This window comes from Lithobates pipiens, unplaced genomic scaffold, assembly GCF_037356315.1.
Source record: "Lithobates pipiens isolate NorthernLeopardFrog02 unplaced genomic scaffold, aLitPip1_a1.2 Scaffold_16, whole genome shotgun sequence".
Taxonomy (NCBI): Eukaryota; Metazoa; Chordata; class Amphibia; order Anura; family Ranidae; genus Lithobates; species Lithobates pipiens.
Window position 1 is genome coordinate 113540159 of NW_027507748.1, and position 12598 is coordinate 113552756.

Sequence of the window (12598 nt, forward strand, 5' to 3'; positions counted from 1 at the left end):
GAACTGGCCCTTAAAGAGGAAGTAAACCCTGATAGGTTTTACTTCCCCCTTGTTTCCCTGCAAAGGTAAAGCATAATGCGCTACTATCCATCACATAGTAGCCCATTATGTGTCACTTACCTGAAACCGAAGCCTGCGATGTCACTGCTGTCCCCTCTTCCACGAAGCGTCCATCTTCTTTCCGGGTATGGCGGCTCCGGCACTGTAATTGGCGGGAGCCACCAGTCACGGCACGAGCTACTTTAGAAATGGCACACTCGCCGTTTCTAAAGGAGTCTAAAGTACGCCTGTGGCGTTGTCTAAGGCGCATACGCCGCAGACATCGGCGATCGCCTTTTTTTGTAAATATCTCCTAAACTGTGGAGGTTTGGGAGATATTTCAAGCACCTACAGGTAAGCCTTAATCTAAGCTTTCCTGTAGGTAAAAGTGGTTGTAACGGGTTTACAACCACTTTACAAAATGATGAATAAAATTAGGGCACCCAGAAAGTACTGTCAGCTACAAAGCTCAGCTTCCAAGTGAACTAACACACTATGCAGGGAGCTTTTCCATTTCTTCTCATTTGCTGCCCTCTAGTGGACAAATAAATGAATACACAGACAGTGTATGTAAGCAAATGAGCACGTCTCTGGACGTTCTGTGAAGATTCTTACAGACAGAAAACGGATCACAGTACATAAACAGTTGCCTCTGATGACAATACATGTACATCCCGACATAAGATGTCATTTGTGGACAGATACAAAGGAAGTGCCATCACTGGTAGTGAATAGTAGCAGAGCTAAGGCGAAGTAGCTGATCACATGACCGGTGCAGGTCACATGACCGCTGTGCAGAGGGAGGAGCCGAGGAGGAGGTCGCAGTGTGCTCATGGGATCAGGTCAGAAAACTTTCACTATCCATTGATCATAGATCTGTAGAAGTGTGAAGTCTGCACATATAGAGGTGGCTTTACAAAAGGCAAACAGACTGTGCATTCTGCACTAATTTCCCTCAGAGCTTGGTAGATGTGGGAAAGCTCTGCGGATCTCCATCAGCCTATCATGTACAAGCAAAAAATGCAGTTTTGTTTTGTTTGTTTATTTTCCTTGCACCTGATTGGGTATTCTTTACAAAGTGAAGCTTCCCCACATTCACTAAGCTCTGTGGGAGATGAGTGCAGCAACCTGACTTGCAGAGCGCACAGCCTATTTGCCCATAGACAGGAACATACCAAACCTGAAGCAGGTGTGCTTGGGAACCAATCAGCTGCTAGCTTTCATTTTCAAAGCTGAAGACTAATGGCCCATACACACGATCTGAATATCGTACAACCTTTTTTCGCTTAATAGTCGCAAATAGAAATTGAATAGGTAAATAAAGTCATGAAAATTCTCGTATGACATGTCATGTGTTGTAATGTATTTGTATTGTATTTTCAGACAACAACTGTACTGACTAAACGAAAATCGTACGAGGAAGATTTTCGTGCTTGTCTGGGGGCGAATAATATTGGATGAGCTGTCGTGATCGGCTCTCGAAAGTACTGTACACACGATCCGAAAATCGTACGATTCTTCCTCGGACGTAGGTTTTCATATGATATTCGGATCGTGTGTACGGGCCATTAGGATGGGCTCAGGGGTGTTCGCAACTCCACGTGCCCGCCAGGAAGCTGACACTCTGCAGCGCTAATCGCAGGCAGTGGGACATTTCCCCATCTGTGCACCCACGGGAAATATCTCACCACTGCCTGTGATTAGCGCTGCGGATTGTCATCTTCCTGGCCGCCATGGGCACGTGGACTTCCGAACATGCCTGAGTTCATCCTTACTGAAGACAGAAGCTGATTGGTTATTCTGCACACAGCTACTCCAGTTTTAGAGCTCTGACAAGGAGGAGGTGGTGACATCACACATGGGAAGAGGTGGTGACATCACACATGGATGGAGGAGGTGGTGACATCACACATGGATGGAGGAGGGGAGATGACAGCACACATGGATGGTGGAGGGGGGATGACAGCACACATGGATGGAGGAGGGCGGTGACAGCACACATGAATGGAGGAGGGCGGTGACAGCACACATGAATGGAGGAGGTGGTGACCTCACACATGGATGGAGGAGGGGGTGACCTCACACATGGATGGAGGAGGGGGTGACATCACACATGAATGGAGGAGGGGGTGACATCACATATGGATGGAGGAGGGGGTGACATCACACATGGATGGAGGAGGGGGGTGGTGACAGCACACATGGATGGAGGAGGGGGGATGACAGCACACATGAATGGAGGAGGGGGGTGACAGCACACATGGATGGAGGAGGTGGTGGCAGCACACATGAATGGAGGAGGGGCCGGTGACAGCACACATGAATGGAGGAGGGGGGGTGACATCACACATGGATGGAGGAGGGGGGGGTGACATCACACATGGATGGAGGAGGGGGTGGTGACATCACACATGGATGGAGGAGGGGGGATGACAGCACACATGAATGGAGGAGGGGGGTGACAGCACACATGAATGGAGGAGGGGGGGTGACATCACACATGGATGATGGAGGGGGTGACATCACACATGGATGGATGGAGGAGGTGGTGACATCAAACATGGATGGAGGAGGTGGTGGCTAGAGGTCGACCGATATGGGTTTTTCTCTGGCCGATGCCGATATTTAGAAATCGTGGCGGACGATTACCGATATATAATGCCAATTTTTTTTGGGCCGATACGTTAGGCCCATTTTTAATTTTTTTCCCTTTTTTTTCCCCCCTTCATCTCATAAAATCTAACAGACACCTTTCACACTGGGGCATTTTTCAGGCGCTTTTGGGCTAAAAATAGCGCCTGTAAATTGCCTGCAAAACGGCTCCCCTGCAGTCTATGTGAAAATCCGAGTGCTTTCACACTGAGGCGATGCGCTGGCAGGATGTTAAAAAAAGTCCTGCAAGCAGCACGTTTGGAGTGGTGTATACCGCTCCTCCACCACTCCTGCCCATTGAAATGAATGGGTACCACTGCCGAATCGAATGCAATGCAATTTGGCAGCGGCGCTTCATGGGCGCATTTAACTTCTTCCTCGGCCGCTAGCTGGGTTATAAGTGCCCCGCTAGCAGCCGAATAGCGCCGCTAAAATGATGGTAGCAGCATTTTACCATCAACGCCTGCCCGCTCCAGTGTTAAAGCAGCCTTAAGTAATAAGTGATACAGAAAATTTCTTAGATTTAAACATTTATTAAACAAAACAAACCTCCATCAGTTCACTTGTATGTATTAGGCCCCTTTCACACATGCGGACGATATGTCCGTATTTCATCCATCCGTTTGCGGATGAAATACGGACATACATTCATCCCTATGGGATAGCGGGTGTCTGCGGATGAGCATCCGCAGACACCCGATTTCGTCCGCCTCCGCAACAGTCCGATTCTGCAGACGGAGGAAAATCCTATTTTTCTATCCGTCTGCAGAGCGGATCGGACGAACACGGACACACGGTCCGTGCTCGTCCGATCCCCATAGAGGAGAGCGGAGAGCTGACAGGGCGGTCCCTGCACAGTGTGCGGAGACCGCCCTGTCCGCAGCCGGCTCAGCGGGGACAACGGAGCGATCCCCGCTGAGCGAGCGGATCTTCACGGGGCGGATCATTACTGATCCGCCCCGTGTGAAAGAGGCCTAATTTAGATAAAAAATCCCCAAAAAACGATATATTAAATACACAAAAACAGGTAATCAAAACTTTTGGACAAAAAAAAAAAAAATAGGCTAACTTTTTTTTTGCTGTTTTTTATTTATTTATTTTTAAATTATTATTTAAAAATAAATTAATATTATTATTATTTTCCAAAAAAATTGCGCTTGAAAGACTTCTGCGCAAATGCCGTGTGACATAAAATATTGCAACAACTGCTATTTTATTCCCTAGGGTCTCTGCTAAAAAAATATATACATTTTTTGGGGGTTCTAAGTGATTTTCTAGCAGAAAATACAGGATTTTTACTTGTAAGCAACAAGTGTCAGAAAAAAAAAATTAACAAAAGAGCTGCGCCAAATAATATAAATGTGATGTCACCACGTGTTACGAGAGGAGGACGGGCTCTCGTTTTTTTTCGGCCGGCTTGATTTTACATGCGGAAAACGTTCGTTTTTATGTAAGTGTATTTCTACTAATTAAAAAAGCATTGAAGTTTTTTACACTATGGGAGGCTTCTTTTCTTTTTATATTACGAACGTGAAACTGGGTTACTTATGAGAATGTGGAGCGGCTACAGTGTATGGATCGTTCGTTCCTGAAGGATTAAGGATAAAGTGTTCGGTGGAAGCGAGGAGCTGCCGGTGGCTTGGTACTCTAAACGCTCCTTGTGCTTTTACCATCTGGTAAGCGCACTGTTTTGTCGGTGGTGGGACACTATAGCGACAAGGAAGTGTGGAATCACTGTGGTGCGATCGTTTTTCCTTTTTTGGATAACATAAAGTTTTCATGGACTTTTCTTTATAAATTTTTTTGATATATATTTTTTTGATTTATATTATTTGGCGCAGCTCTTTTGTTAATTTTTTATCTATGGTTATGTGTGTGTATCCCACTGTGGAGCAGTAGCCTTATACTTTGTGAAACATTCATTTGTAATTTTTGGACTATTTGCATTTATTTCTAAGATTAATTTTTTTGGGATATTCATTTGAGAAAAACACTTATCTTTTCTTGCTTGATATTTTTTTCTCTTGCATGATAAAGTAAGAAAGAGGAATTGTTTCCTTTTTTTTGAGGGTTTCAGCGCGGTTTTATTTTCTTTTTGTTTTTCTAAGTGTCAGAAAAGATTTCGTCTTTAAATGGTTAAACTGAGAACTCCTTCACACAGAGCTCTGTTGATTCATAAGTGTAAACATTGTATCTCTTTGCTCTTTTCTTGGCAGACTGCCCAGAGAGGAAACAAGTGCTTCACTGAAGACTCAGGCAACTTGCACTCACTTCTATTACAAAAGTCATTTGCAAGTCGCGCTGAAGATATATCGGCCTTTTTATCAGCACAATCGGCTGATGCCGATTAATTAAAAAACGCCAAATATCGGTCAACCTCTAGTGGTGGCATCACACATGGATGGAGGAGGTGGTGACATCAAACATGAATGGAGGAGGGGGTGACATCACACATGGATGGAGGAGGGTAACATGACACATGGATGGAGGGGGTAACATGACACATGGATGGAGGAGGGGGTGAGATCACACATGGATGGAGGAGGTGGTGACATCACACATGGATGGAGGAGGTGGTGACACCACACATGGATGGAGGAGGTGGTGACACCACACATGGATGGAGGAGGTGGTGACACCACACATGGATGGAGGAGGTGGTGACATCACACATGGATGGAGGAGGGGGGTGACATCACACATGGATGGAGGAGGGGGTGAAATCACACATGGATGGAGGAGGGGGTGGTGACATCACACATGAATGGAGGAGGTGGTGACATCACACATGGATGGAGGAGGTGGTGACATCACACATGGATGGAGGAGGTGGTGACCTCACACATGGATGGAGGAGGTGGTGACATCACACATGGATGGAGGAGGTGGTGACCTCACACATGGATGGAGGAGGTGGTGACCTCACACATGGATGGAGGAGGTGGTGACCTCACACATGGATGGAGGAGGTGGTGACCTCACACATGGATGGAGGAGGTGGTGACCTCACACATGGATGGAGGAGGTGGTGGCATCACACATGGATGGAGGAGGTGGTGGCATCACACATGGATGGAGGAGGTGGTGGCATCACACATGGATGGAGGAGGTGGTGGCATCACACATGGATGGAGGAGTTGGTGACATCACACATGGATGGAGGAGTTGGTGACATCACACATGGATGGAGGAGTTGGTGACATCACACATGGATGGAGGAGTTGGTGACATCACACATGGATGGAGGAGTTGGTGACATCACACATGGATGGAGGAGTTGGTGACATCACACATGGATGGAGGAGGTGGTGACATCACACATGGATGGAGGAGGTGGTGACATCAAACATGAATGGAGGAGAGGGTAACATCACACATGGATGGAGGAGGTGGTGACACCACACATGGATGGAGGGGGGGGGGGTGACATTTCACATGGATGGAGGAGGTGGTGACATTACACATGGATGGAGGAGGTGGTGACATTACACATGGATGGAGGAGGTGGTGACATCACACATGAATGGAGAAGGTGGTGACATCACACATGAATGGAGGAAGGGGGGACTTCACACATGGATGAATGAGGGGGGTGACATCACACATGGATGAATGAGGGGGGTGACATCACACATGGATGGAGGAGGTGGTGACATCACACAGGGATGGAGGAGGGGAAGAACATCACCATTTTGTTTTTCTATTTTGTCTGGAAGCAAGTAAAGTACTAAATGGATTTGTAAAGCACTTAGCTGTGGCCGCAGTAAGACCACACTGCTTTATAATGGGGCCCTAAAAGTGATGGAATAAATCACTCTGAATGGTTTAAGCTGCCCAGTGGCATTCCAGGAAGTAAATGTTACACTAATCATCTGCCCTTACTCAAGATGGCCGTGGCTAGAAATGCTAGGGGGGTGTTTTTTCAGTGTGCGTTCTTAAAGCGGAGTTCCACCCTGAATTTTTTTTTCTCTTATGTTCACCGACTGACACAGCTCCTTTCTTAGACCATTGGGTTGTTACGCCACCTTCAGGAGAGGAAGAACATGTTAACATGTTACAACCAAACCAGAACTTTCTAGTTCCACCCAAGGGGCGGTCCCTTAGGTAACAACCCTCCAGCCTGCCTCCTGCAGCCTCAGTTTTTTTCTGCCTAGTGAAGGAGAAGGACCTAGGAACCCTGCGGGCCCATCGGTCCATGGATTTTTTCTGCAAAAGTTTGCCTTTTGCGCTAGATTTAGATCAACAGCCAGCTGGGTGACAGGCTGCATACCCTTATCCTTGTAGTCTCCCCAGCCTGGCCAGTGAGTGTGTGCAAACCAGAATTCTGCTCTGGGTCGGCCACGACATGCCCCCCTGCTCCAGGGGTGGCCGGTGAGCATAATGCTCTGGGGTGCACATATAATCGGGCTACTGATGTCAGAAGCCACCCCGTACTGATCGGAAAGTGGGTCTGTGATGGAATGTTCTTCAGCTCGTCAGGACTGATAAGTACAGCTCTGTGTCTACTGATCGCTGTTTTGCCGCCATTTGCTCTGCCTGTTTTCACTGTCCCTCATTGCATACAGTGCTTGGTGGCCATTTTTGGTGTGACCAGGGAGCAGCATGGTCTGACTCCATTTTACTGTAGTTCGGTGGCCATTTTCCCTTTGATTATGTCCTTTATACAGGACACTCGGCGGCCATTTTGTTGAAGCCTGAACACTTTTTTCATGTTCAGCACTGTACTCTGGGGCTCAGCACAGCGCGGTTTTCTCTCACAGGCATCTGGGAGCTGATACGGGACACAGACACACCTAGCTGGACAGCGCTGAACTCGGTCAGGGTGGTAAGTCCTGCGGTGGGGGCCCATCAGCCTGCAGCAGCTAGGAGGCTGGGACCATCACTGTCCTAAGTCCCCAACAGGTGGCAGACAGGGTAGGGTCAGCATGGCTTCAGAAACTGGTGTTTCTTCCCCCGAAATCCAGGCAATCGCAACAGGTTCGCCTGCAGACAGTGCAGTGCCTCTGGGTGCTTTGTTGGCGGTCCTTAACAGGTTCGTTGCCAAGATGGAGGCGGTGTGTGGGTGCAAAGGTGGTAAAAATGGCCTCTGCCCCCCCGTCCTCTGGGGAGAGCTGTGACGCAGACTCGGGCCCCACTGAGGCTGGTGACCCCTGCTCTGTCCTTTCAGATGACGCTGACCAGGACTGACTGGACAGTGAGGATGAGTCCCTGTCTGGGTCCGTGCGCAATAAAGCTCTTGTTGGAGCACTTATCACAGCTGTGCATGATACCCTGAAAATGCAGTAGACAGCAGATCCCTCTGCTGATGTAGTGGTCCCTTTTGGTTCCCGTAAGCCAGCCCGTGCACCTAAGGTGTTTCCGTATCTGACTTATTTCGATAAGCTCATATACAAGGAGTGGGGTCGACCGCAACGGACCTTTTCGGTCCCCAAATACATGGCGGTGCATTACCCCTTTGAGGAGAGCCTTGTCAAAAAATGGTTGGCTCCTCCGGTCGTGGACCCCCCAGTATTCAGGTTAAACAAAGTAACCACGATCCCGGTCGAGGGGACTCCTGCCTTTAAAGACCCCACGGACAGGAAGGCCGAGGCAGTGGCTCGTTCCTTGTTTACGGTTGTGGGGTCAGCAATGCGACCAGTACTGGCACCTGCACTTGTGTCACAGACACTTACTGAGTGGGCAAAACATTTGCACCTCGAATTAGAGGAACAACAGGCTTCCCCTGTCTGCGTGGAACTAGCTGACCAGTTAGTGCAAGGCTTTAAGTACGTTTGTGATGGGTCCCTGGATACCCTCCCTCTGTTATCCAGGGCTTCAGTGTCAGTAGTGGTGCTGAGGTGCCTGATTTGGCTAAAATGCTGGTCGGCTGACCAGGCATCTAAAAATGCCCTGACGGATTTACCCTTCCTTGGCGAGCGGCTATTTGGAGCCTCATTGGATGACATTATTAAAAATGCCACAGGCCAGGAAGGCTAAGGAGCCATGCTGTAGGGCCCTCATTTTCCGCTCACAAATGGAATTTCTGTCCGCCTGGGGCTTCGGCCAAACGTCCCCAGCCCGACAAGACGACCTCTGAAGGACAAAAATGTCCCAGAAACAGCAAGCCTAACAAGCCTGCGAGCAAAAGTGCTACCGCATGAATGTTTGCCCTTGCCTGCAACATGGATGGGGGGTCGCCTTCGGGAGTTTGCAGCCCGGTGCACCTCTCGGCTGTCCAACCAATGGGTCTGCAATCTGATTTCCTCAGGCTACAAGATAGAGTTTCTCTCTTGGCCACCAAACAGATTCTTCCCCTCCAGCATATCCGTACTCCCTGCTCACTGGGAGGCCCTAATGGGGGCGATAAGGGACCTGCTGAGTCGCGGGGTGATAGTACCAGTTCCGGAGCTGGAAAGGTTCAAGGGGTTCTACTCCAATCTGTTTGTAGTCCCCAAAAAGGAAGGCGTACATCCAATCTTGGACCTAAAAGCCCTAAATTACTTTGTAAAAGTACAGAGGTTCAGAATGGAATCAGTTCGCTCAGTAGTCGCTGCACTCCATCAAGAGGACTCCCTGGCATCTATGGACATCCAGGATGCGTACCTGCACATACCCATATGCCTTCAGAATCAGAAGTTTCTGCGATTTGCAGTTGGGAAAGCCCACTACCAGTTTGTGGCTCTCCTTTTTGGCTTGGCATCAGCCCCCCAAGTCTTTACCAAGGTATTGGCTCCTGTTTTGGCGTTGCTGCGGCAACGCAGGATCGCGATCGTAGGTTACCTGGACTATCTCCTCCTGAGAGCATCTTCTGCCTCAGAATTAGAGGAGGATATGGGCGATCACCATGCAGACCCTGTAGGAATTTGGGTGGCTGTTGAACCTAAAAAAGTCAGTGATTGCACCAACTCAGCGCTTGGAGTACCTAGGCTTAATGCTGGACTCCATGGAAGCGAGAGTTTTTCTCCCTTCAGACAAGCTGCAGACTCTCAGAGCCGCGGTAAAACTGCTGATGAACCGCAGGTGGTCGTCATTACTCTTCTGCATGCGAGTCCTGGGACTCATGGTGGCCTCCTTCGAGGCAGTACTGTATGCCCAGTTTCACACCAGAGTCTTGCAGAAGGAGATCTTGACAAAATGGGACAAATTTCCATTATCCCTGGGTTGGCAGATTCAGGTGAGCCAGTCAGTCAGGGAATCCCTGCTTTGGTGGCTGGGATCCCCTGCACTTCGGTCCGGGAAGTCGTTCCTATCACAGAAATGGACAGCGATCACCACGGCGGTGGCATATGTCAATCATCAAGGAAGAACAAGAAGCTCGGCCACCGCACAGGAGGTCGCTCACATGCTTCAGTGAGCAGAGCGACAAGTACCGGCCCTATCGGCCATTTACATCCCAGGAGTGGAGAACTGGCAGGTCGACTACCTAAGTCACCAGATGCTGCACCCAGGAGAATGGGAATTGCATCCAGAGGTGTTGAGGCTACTGTGCCTGCGATGGGGCACACCAGACGTGGATCTCCTGGCTTCCCGTCTCAATTGGAAGGTGCCGAGATTCGTGTCCAGGACAAGAGATCATTGGGCAGATGCGTCAGATGCGCAGGTGGCTCCGTGGGGTCAGTACCAGCTGATCTTTGCCTTTCCTTCGCTAAAGCTGCTACCATGTCTGCTCCGCAGAGTGGAGGCCGAGGGGATTCCAGTAATACTGATTGCCCCAGATTGGCCCCAGCATCCCTAATACGCAGACCTAGTGCGCCTGGTGGTGGATGCCCCCTGGCGACTGCCGTTACAAGACACATCCTAAAGAGGTGGCCCTCCATTCCCTGGACATGGTCCGGGCTCTGAGGGTGTATTGGTCTGCTACGGCTCCCTTTCGGAAGTCAGACTCCTTGTTTGTTTTGGTGGCTGATCCGAAAAAAGGCATGACGGTCTCATCGGCCACCATTTCCAGGTGGATCAGACATATTGTAGTACAGGCCTACGCCTTGAAGGGGCAGGTGCCCCCCTTTCCGGTCACGGCCCACTCCACCAGGGCAATTGGAACATCCTGGGCCTTCCGACATCAAGCATCTGTCGCTCAAGTGTGTAAAGCGGCGACCTGGTCGTCTGTTCACACCGTTACAAAATTTTACAAGGTAGATGTCAGATGCCTGTTTTGGCCGCAAAGTTTTGCAGTCGGCCGTGTAATTTGCAATTGCACTTACATTTTTTCTGTTTTTTGTTTTTTTGTTTTTTTTGGGCAAAAACACAGTTACTTTTTTTATAAATGCACTGTTGCATTTGTTACTGCAAGTTTTTGAGGCAGTTTGTAGGTAGTGACTCCCAGATTGAGGAGCACTCTGTTTTTTTTGTGGGTAAAAGTTCTATGCTGTTCCCACCCCTCGTTTTGGCACTGCTTGGGGACGTCCCGATGGTCCAAGAAAGGAGCTGTCAGTCGGTGAACGTAAGAGAAAATAGGATTTTTTGTACTCACCGAAAAATCCTTTTCTCTGTAGTTCACCAACTGACACAGCACCCTCCCCTCCTATTTTTTACGTTATACTGCTTGTTGACGTACTGAGGCTGCAGGAGGCAGGCTGGGGGATTGTTACCTAAGGGACCACCCCTTGGGAGGAACTAGAAAGTGCTGGTTTTGTTGTAACATGTTCAGCCTAGTCCTCTCCTGAAGGTGGCGTAACAACCTGATTGTGTAAGAAAGGAGCTGTGTCAGTCGGTGAATTACAGAGAAAAGGATTTTATGGTGAGTGCAAAAATCCTATTTTTTGCATATTCACAGACCTACAATAGTATTAATAAGCATTTTGGGGGATTTTTTTTTATACTTACCAGAAATGCCCTATTGCTACCCTGTTCCCCCGAAAATAAGACCTAGAGTGATTGTCGGTGATGGCTGCAATATAAGCCCTACCCCGCAAATAAGCACTAGTTAAAGCCCTTGTAGGTCTTATTTTCAGGGTGGGGCTTATTTTCGGGGAAACAGGGTAGGGCTTATTTGGGGGGTAGGGCTTATATTGCAGCCATCACCGACAATCACGATAGGTCTTATTTTTGGGGAAACAGGGTATGTAGTTGTTCCTAATCTGGCACTTCCTGGTCCATGGCGCTCCTCATCATTTCCTCCCTTGCCTGTGCTCCTGGGAAATGCAAGTCATCATTTCCTGTGAGTCAGTGGGCAGTACTGTGAGCAAAAATCACGTTATTTCTCGACAGGAAATTACGAAATTTAAGGCGATTGCCATGACAACAGGGCGCGATCTTCCTCCGTTGCCGCCCATTGTTATGGCAACTTTCTAAACAATCATTGCTATGGCCGCCGGAGCATTTACACGTTATCGAGAGGTGCATGCTGGTTACCCAGCATGCACCTCTTTATCGGTAACTCCAGAAGAGGTTGCAATTGGGCTTCACATGACCACAATCATCATGGCAATGGCCAGAAGAGGATTTACTAAATAGTAAGTATAAAATAAAGATAGAATTCACATCCACTAGCAAACATATATAAATGTTTGTGTTATTAATACATTAGGATTGGATGCCTAACAAAAAAAAAAAAACTGTGGTCGGAACTCTGCTTTAACAAAATAAAGCATGGGGACATAGATGGATGGGTGAGTTTGCTTTGAATATTGAAAATTAATCAAATAGTTTGTTTTTTCGGGAATAGTGATTTTAACCACTTTCAGACTGGACCATTTTGCTGGCTTAAGACCAGACCACTTTTTGCAATTCGGCACAGTGTCGCTTTAACTGACAATTGCGCAGTCATGCGACGTGGCTCCCAAACAAAATTGACGCCCTTTTTTTCCCACAAATAGAGCTTTCTTTTGGTGGTATTTGATCACCCCTGCGGTTTTAATTTTTTGCGCTATAAACAAAAATAGAGCAACAATTTTGAAAAAAAAGCATTATTTCTTACTTTGATATAATA

The 12598-nt window shown here is 48.2% G+C and overlaps 1 protein-coding gene across 2 annotated transcripts in view; it reads left to right on the forward strand.

Annotated features, from left to right (window-relative positions):
* Positions 1–753: 753 nt before the first annotated feature.
* ZSWIM7 (zinc finger SWIM-type containing 7) overlaps positions 754–12598 on the forward strand; it is a 310444-nt gene continuing 298599 nt past the window's right edge. For both annotated transcript variants that reach the window (XM_077480306.1, XM_077480307.1), the window contains exon 1: positions 754–881. The gene's annotated coding sequence lies outside the window, so the exon portion shown is untranslated. The remainder of the gene's footprint in view (positions 882–12598) is intronic.